This window comes from Bufo bufo, chromosome 4 (assembly GCF_905171765.1).
Source record: "Bufo bufo chromosome 4, aBufBuf1.1, whole genome shotgun sequence".
In the NCBI taxonomy this organism is placed as follows: Eukaryota; Metazoa; Chordata; class Amphibia; order Anura; family Bufonidae; genus Bufo; species Bufo bufo.
The window spans coordinates 393,616,982-393,624,790 of record NC_053392.1 but is presented as its reverse complement, the minus strand read 5'-3'; the positions used below and the strand labels follow the sequence as shown (position 1 = coordinate 393,624,790).

Here is a 7,809-nt window from a genome sequence, read left to right as displayed (position 1 = left end):
CGCGATCGTCCTCTGGCTGGCCCTGTCTGCTATCAAGATCTTGCGCCTGCGCCGTAGCGGTCTTCAGTCGGCACAGGCGCACTGAGAGGAGGACGCTCGCTCGGCCGCTCCATCCTCAGTGCGCCTACACCGATGACGTCACATCTACACCCGGCGCAGGCGCACTGAGGATGGAGCGGCCGAGCGAGCGTCCTCCTCTCAGTGCGCCTGCGCCGACTGAAGACCGTTACGGCGAAGGCGCGAGATCTTGATAGCAGACAGGGCCAGCCAGAGGACGATCGCGTTCGCTGGCCCTGTCAATCAACATGCGGAGGGGGCGTCTTTAGGATAGGAGGATGCGGCTGCTACCAGCAAGTAACCGCCCTGCCTGCTGGTAGACAGGTAATTTACATATTATAAAAATCTGTTTTATTCATTATCTACTGAACCAAAATGACTAATAACATAATGTATTCATATATCACAGTATAGGGATTATAAGAAGCCAAAAAAAAAAAGAGTTTAGTGGGGTGACAGAAGCCCACACTGTTACATACAATTACACAATTCAAATGTTTTATATTTCTACCTTTTTAGAAGTGAGTGACAGACTAGGACAGGTGTCAGGACTCAGAGTCAGGACTGTCTTGGTCAGGTTGTCTGCAGGCAGGGCACAGTGGGCACTGGTCTGGGCACTACATGGGCAGGCTCAGGCTGCTGGAGCTGGACTGGAGAGGAGAAGAAGAATGATTTCTCCCACGGAGCTCCCTCTGCCTCTCTCTGATGTCATCACTTCCTTATCAGAGAGAGGAAGGGAGGGACTGGGAGGCAGGGGAGGAGCGAGGGGAGGAGACTGAACAGTGAGTGAACACAGCGCTGCCTGGCACCACTGTACTGTATGTAGTGTGTAGACTGGAGGAGGGAGGGGGGAGGAGGGGAGGCTCGGGAGCGCTGCGCTCAGCTGATCACCCGGAGTGACAGCTTAAATATGCGATCGGAGTCTCGGTCGGACCACACTGCAGTTTGAATGAGTAATCCTGTGCCCGGGGCCGGGTCTAAGAAAGGCTTGTACCCGGGCACAGGATTACAAACCCGGACTGTCCGGGTGAATCCCGGACGGGTGGCAACCCTACCTGCGCCCCCCTCCTGTCCGCAAATGGTAGCGCCCAGGGCACCCGCTCCTTCGGCCCCTGCCTTGTACCGGCCCTGCACCCAGCAATAGAACAGAGGATTTTGAGAGATTTAGGCCCCTGTCACCCAGGCACAGCAGGGGTTCATTCTCGGCAAAAGGGGGATCTTGTCAACCAGCGATAGAACAGAGGATTTTGAGAGATTTAGGCCCCTGTCACCCAGGCACAAAAGGGGGATATTGTCACCCAGCAATAGAACAGAGGATTTTGAGAGATTTAGGCCCCTGTCACCCAGGCACAGCAGGGGTTCATTCACGGTAAAAGGGGGTTCATGTCACCCAGCAATCGAACAGAGGATTTTGAGAGATTTAGGCCCCTGTCACCCAGGCACAGCAGGGGTTCATTCACGGCAAAAGGGGGATCTTGTCACCCAGGAATAGAACAGAGGATTTTGAGAGATTTTGGCCCCTGTCACCCATGCACAGCAGGGGTTCATTCACGGCAAAAGGGGGATCTTGTCACCCAGCAATAGAACAGAAGATTTTGAGAGATTTAGGCCCCTGTCACCCAGGCACAGCAGGGTTCATTCACGGCAAAAGGTGGTTCATGTCACCCAGCAATAGAACAGAGGATTTTGAGAGATTTAGGCCCCTGTCACCCAGGCACAGCAAGGGTTCATTCACGGCAAAAGGTGGTTCATGTCACCTAGCAATAGAACAGAGTATTTTGAGAGATTTAGGCCCCTGTCACCCAGGCACAGCAGGGGTTCATTCACGGCAAAAGGGGGTTCATGTCACCCAGCAATAGAACAGAGGTTTTGAGAGATTTAGGCCCCTGTCACCCAGGCACAGCAGGGGTTCATTCACGGCAAAAGGGGGTTCATGTCACCCAGCAATAGAACATAGGATTTTGAGAGATTTAGGCCCCTGTCACCCAGGCACAGCAGGGGTTCATTCACGGCAAACGGGGTTAATGTCACCAAGCAATAGAACAGAGGATTTTGAGAGATTTAGGCCCCTGTCACACAGGCTCAGCAGGGGTTCAATCACGGCAAAAGGGGGTTCATATCACCCGCCAAAAATGGTAAAATGTCGCCCGACAATTAAAAAATAAGATTTTTTTCTATTTAGGGCACTAAAATTGGCACTTTTTTGCTTTAAAATGGCTATAAAATAGTCCTTGAAAAGGCCAGAGGGATGTAAAAGGCAGTAAAATGTGCTTAAGAGCATTGCAACTGCTCTGCAAACAAATGTGGATAGGGAAATAACTTAAAATAAAATAAAATAACTAAAAATTACAAATTATTTACCTGCAACTCAGAGAAGGAGGTGGATATGGAGTCGGAGGTTGAGGAGGTGGTGAATGTGGTGTTGTAGGTGGAGGCAGCAATGGAGGAGGAGGAGGAGGTAGCCAACAATGATTTTTTTTATTTATTTTTATTGGGGTAGGTAGCCCCCAAAATATTGTGGCAAAAAAAAAAAATGAATCATTGCACTTGACTTGAGTACAAGAATGTATGTTTGATGGTGGTATAAATGTCTATTCTGCACAAGGTACAGACAAGTCTTGTGGGATCCAAGCCTGGTTCATTTTAATGAACGTGAGCTTGTCCACATTGGCTGTGGACAGGCGGCTGCGCTTGTCTGTGATGACGCCCCCTGCCGTGCTAAACACACGTTCAGATAATACACTGGCTGCAGGGCAGGCCAGCACCTCCAAGCAGGGCCGGCCTTTGGGGTGTGCGAGCTGTGCGGCCGCACAGGGCGCCATGGCAACAGGGGCGCCCAGCGGCCGACACAGCTCGCAGTCGGTCTCAACAGGCTACAGAAGCCGGCCCGACCTGAGCCGAGATTGGGCGCAAAATTGCAGGGGGCGCCAGGCAGCAAACATTAAAATGAGGATCATGGGAGCCTATGGCTCCAGTCCCCTCCGTTCTTCCTAATAGGCTTCAGCGCCTGAAGCCTATGAGGCAGTAGAGCGAGCGTAGTGTCTAGAATGTAGTTGATCCTAGGAGGTATGATGTCAGGGAAAGAGGCGGAGTCTCGTCATCCAGGGGGCGGGGCCTAACGATGTGCAGGAGATTCTACAGAGCAGGAGCAAAGTCTGCAGGTAAGTATGTGGAGGAGAATAGTGACTGTTATTTTTACTTGGGGGGCTTTTTGCAGGGGCTGAAGGGAGAAGGAATCATCTTTGTACTGGAGACTGTATGTTAGAGGGGTCTGAAGAGAGGGTAGTTGGGGTGATATTATTTACATGGGACTGTATGCTGGAGAGGCTGAAGGCAAGGGGGTGATATTATTTTACATAGGGCTGTATGCTGGAGGGGCTAAGGCAGGGAAGTGATGTGTCTTACATGGGACTGTATGCTGGAGGGGCGTTGTATCTTACATGGGACTGTATGCTGGAGGAGCTGAAGGCAGGGGGAGTAATATATTTTACATTGGACTGTATGCTGGAGGGGCTGAAGGCAGAGGGAGTGATGTATTTTACATAGGACTGTATGCTGGAGGGGCTGAAGGAAGGATGAGTGATGCATTTTACATGGGACTGTGCAAGAAGGACTGGAAGGCAGGGGTGTGATGTATCTTACATGGGACTGTATGCTGGAGGGCAGTGGCGTAACTAGAGTTCTATGGGCCCCAGGGCAAACTTTAAATTGGGGCCCCCCCGCCAAGACTCCACCCCCGCCAAGACTCCACCCCCGCCAAGACTCCACCCCCGCCAAGACTCCACCCCCTCCCGGTTTGAAAGTGTTGTAGTTGAATATTAAATAGAAGGAGATAGGGGTTTTAATTTTTTTTTTTTAATGTTACCATATAAAATATAGAAAAAAATGTTAAAAGCGTTCCAGAACAAAGATTCTCCACATAAGGCATAAAGCTTCTTGACCCATATCTTGGTAAATCACCTACAATTAAAAAATATAATAATCACAGAATATTGGCTGTCAGTTTGGTGCCTAATTAGATAAGAATTTCAAATATAATAAATTTTTTTACTTACTGAAATTTGATTGTGAATAAGTACGAGTTGTGCTTCTTAACAAGAACAGAAATCCAAATAAAACATCAAAATTAACCAGCCAGGTCCAACGAGGAGGCATCAAGTAGAAAGGAACCAATTTGTTCTCACTGTAAGAAAGGAGATGGTAGCATTTATTAAGTGACATAATTAGATATGTTAAATATAAAATTATATACATTTTTTTACTTACCAAAATTTGAATGTGAAAAGGAACGAGTCATGCTTCTTAACCAGAACAGAAATCCAAATGAAACATCAAAATTAACCAGCCAGGTCCAACGAGGAGGCATCAAGTAGAAAGGAACCAATTTGTTCTCACTGTAGGAAAGGAGATGGTAGCATTTATTAAGTTGCATAATTAGATATGTTAAATATAAAATTATATACATTTTTTACTTACCAAAATTTGATTGTGAATAAGCACGAGTTGTGCTTCTCAACCAGAACAGAAATCCAAATGAAACATCAAAATTAACCAGCCAGGTCCAACGAGGAGGCATCAAGTAGAAAGGAACCAATTTGTTCTCACTGTAGGAAAGGAGATGGTAGCATTTAGTAATTATGTTAAGTATTTTTGATGTTGGTAACATCTGCCTTCTTTTTGATATTAAGCTTTTGTTGTGCAGAAACCAGTGCTGTATTCAAATAGTTCAAAGGCGGTCGTTGTGTTTTAGAGTCTAACAACATCAGAATTGTTTATTAATCTGCATCATTGTTACCAAAAAGAAGGCAGCTAAAATAGAACCAAACTAGTTAACTGTTTAGTACAACCAAAGTTGAATAAATTGAACTGGGTTAGTATGAACTTTGATAATATAACTCCCTGTACCCAACAAACTGCTCACTTACGCAAAATACATATTACTAGAAGTTGCGCCGTCTCGCTTTAGACTCTTCAAATTTGTCAACAATAGCTGGAATGTCCAGTTTTCTTGCTCTTTCATTCTCAATGCTTAGAAGGGCAAGGCCAGAAAGCCGTTGTTGTGACATGCTGTTTCTCAAGTAATTTTTAATCAGAGATAATTTGGAAAATGATCTTTCTGCAGATGCCACCGTCACTGGTAATGTGAGGAAAAGTATTAAAGCTGTACATACATCCGGTAGGGTAGATGACAAAGCAGCATTGTCAATTATAAGCAGGTGTGCCAAATCTTTAACTGTGTGGAGCTCAGAGATCTCATTTTGCAGTGCGCTCCGAAAACTAACCAATTGCCCTGCGAAATCGGAAGATATGTCATCTTGGTAATAATGCTGAAATTGCAGTGCAGCTTGAAACAAGTTATCCTCTGATTTAGTCGCCAGCACACGTGGCTGAATGATCCGAAATCTTTCAACTACAGTGTTCATGCTACCAAATCTGCTTGATAACTGGGATGTTATTACATCTAAAGTAGCATAAAAAATAGTAGTTTTAAATCTCTTCTCTGGGTCTTGCAGTCTTTCGTCCAAACATAGCTCCCCACTATGGCGCTTTACTTTGGGCACTCTTTTAATTACAAACATTGCAGGAATTCCCCACTTCTCAGCAAGTTTGATAGCTGTTGTTTTAGCATCTTCAAATTGCTTCCTGTAGCTGCTAAGAGCTTCAATGGCATTATGAATTAAATGGGCTGCATTGCACAGATCCATATGTTCTGACTGCAGAACCTTTGATATTGCATTTATATGCTCCAGAACTTTACTCTGTAGAACAAGTAGGAAGACAAACTCAAAAGATTCAATTTTATTCCTAAGGACCCTGGCCTCTTCCCTCTCTTTACTTTTGGTCGAAGTCAATATTAATTTAGACAGTGCTTTAAGGACATCAACAAACCGAAAGCGTAGGGCAAGCAGCGAGTCATAACGGGATGACCATCGTGTTGGGCACAGTCTTTTTAGGGTCACAGAGGATTCAGTGGTTAGTGACTGAAGAACAGACCATCGGGTGATACTTTCTCCAAAAAAAACATACAAACTCTGTATCACCTCAAAAAATCTTGACACCTCAGGTACGTGGCTCACGGCATCTTGTAGAACTAAATTAAGGTTGTGGGCTGCACAGTGAATGTACAAGGCATTTCTTTCTTTCTTTTGAATGCGAGTTTGAACACCCGAGTATACTCCACTCATGGTGGCAGCACCATCATAACCCTGCCCCCGACATTTTGATAGCTGTAAACCTCTACTTTCTATACATTTTATAATGTCATTTTCAAGTCCTGCAGCACTAGGGTCTTCTACGACATGAAAACCTAAAAATGCTTCTTGTATAGCTATAGCAGTTGCCCTTTGGGTTTTGTCTCTGCTTACAGTCACATATCGGAATATTTGACTTAATTGGTCAACTTTAGAAACATCTTGTGTTGTGTCCATAATTATTGAATAAAAATTGGAGGCTTTAATTTCACTCACAATGCCTTCTTCTACTTTTTTTGAAAGGATATCTATTATTTCATTTTGTATTTTGGGGCTTAGGTATTTAGCTGTCCCCTGCGGTAACTGGAGTAGCTCCTTCAAAACATGGTCATATTCTGCGAGCAGCTCTACAATAGAGAGAAAGTTGCCATTATTACTCTCGCCTATTTTTTCGACATGACCACGGAAAGCTAGATTAGACATTGCCATGGTTAAGGTCACATTGGTTATTCGATGAAGGACTTGTCGCCAAAAGTTTTTCTCTTTTAAAATTTGTCTTTCAGTCTCTGCATCTATGTTTTTTTTTCTCCTCCATTGATCATACACAATACAAGCGTCCATGTGAGCTTGGGAAGCTTCATGAATCTGTATTTTTGCTGAGAGCCTTTGCCATTTTTTTATTCCTTTAGCCCATGCAGGTTCAAAGCCTAATCTTTTACGATCACCAAATAACCAGCATGGCTCGCAATAAGCAACGTTTAGCTTTGGAGAGTAGCATAACCACATGACAGGAATCTTATGGCCTGCTTTTGTAATTCTGTCATAGTACTTCTCAGAGAAACACCTGTTATCGTTATCTCTGGGAAATGGCCCGTTAGGTCTGCAGGGGCCATTAGAAAGAATAAATTTTTTTATGTTGGGGTCTTTTATTGTAATGGGAAAATGTCCCCTATCTGTAACATACTTTTCTCCAAGTAAAGTACGTTCTATACAGACAGTGCCAGCATCTTCACTTTCTAAACTTTCTTGTACTTCAGATATACTGGCACTTGTATGCGGCTCCACTTCTTCAATGCTAGGACTGAAGCTACATGTTTCACTGTGGATACTATCCTCCTCCATCAACGATTGAGAGCTTTCAATAACTGTACTAGTAGAAGGTCTCTCAGTCTCACTTATGTCCTCACACTGACCAGTTATGGTCTCAGTAGTTGCAGAACCACCAGAAGCACCAGCAGCCTGTGAAAAATAGCTGCTTATTTTTGGGAGTTTCTGAGTTTTTTTCTCATCTTCCCTTTTTCTTTTGCGTTTTTGTGAGCCACTCATATGATGGTAAGACGACATTATGGTGGATTAGGTTAGTTGCTGCGACACAAATTTATTTAATCTGCAAATTAAATATGAAAATTGCCTGAGTTTTAAAGACTTTGAGATTGAAAAAACGGCAACAATGGCATAAAACAGTTCTTTTCCAACTGAAATACAGAACTCACTAGTGAGGCACACCCCAATTGTTGGGGAGACACTACTCCATTATTGGTACAGAAGAACGAAAAGGACA

The 7,809-nt window shown here is 44.4% G+C and overlaps 1 long non-coding RNA gene across 1 annotated transcript; it reads right to left on the bottom strand.

Annotated features, from left to right (window-relative positions):
* Positions 1 to 3,913: 3,913 nt before the first annotated feature.
* LOC120997147 lies at positions 3,914 to 4,953 on the bottom strand. The gene is made up of 4 exons (XR_005778101.1): positions 4,534 to 4,953; positions 4,324 to 4,451; positions 4,113 to 4,240; positions 3,914 to 4,017 (listed from the first exon to the last, which is right to left on the bottom strand). It is a non-coding gene; the product is annotated as an uncharacterized LOC120997147 (long non-coding RNA).
* Positions 4,954 to 7,809: the final 2,856 nt, after the last annotated feature.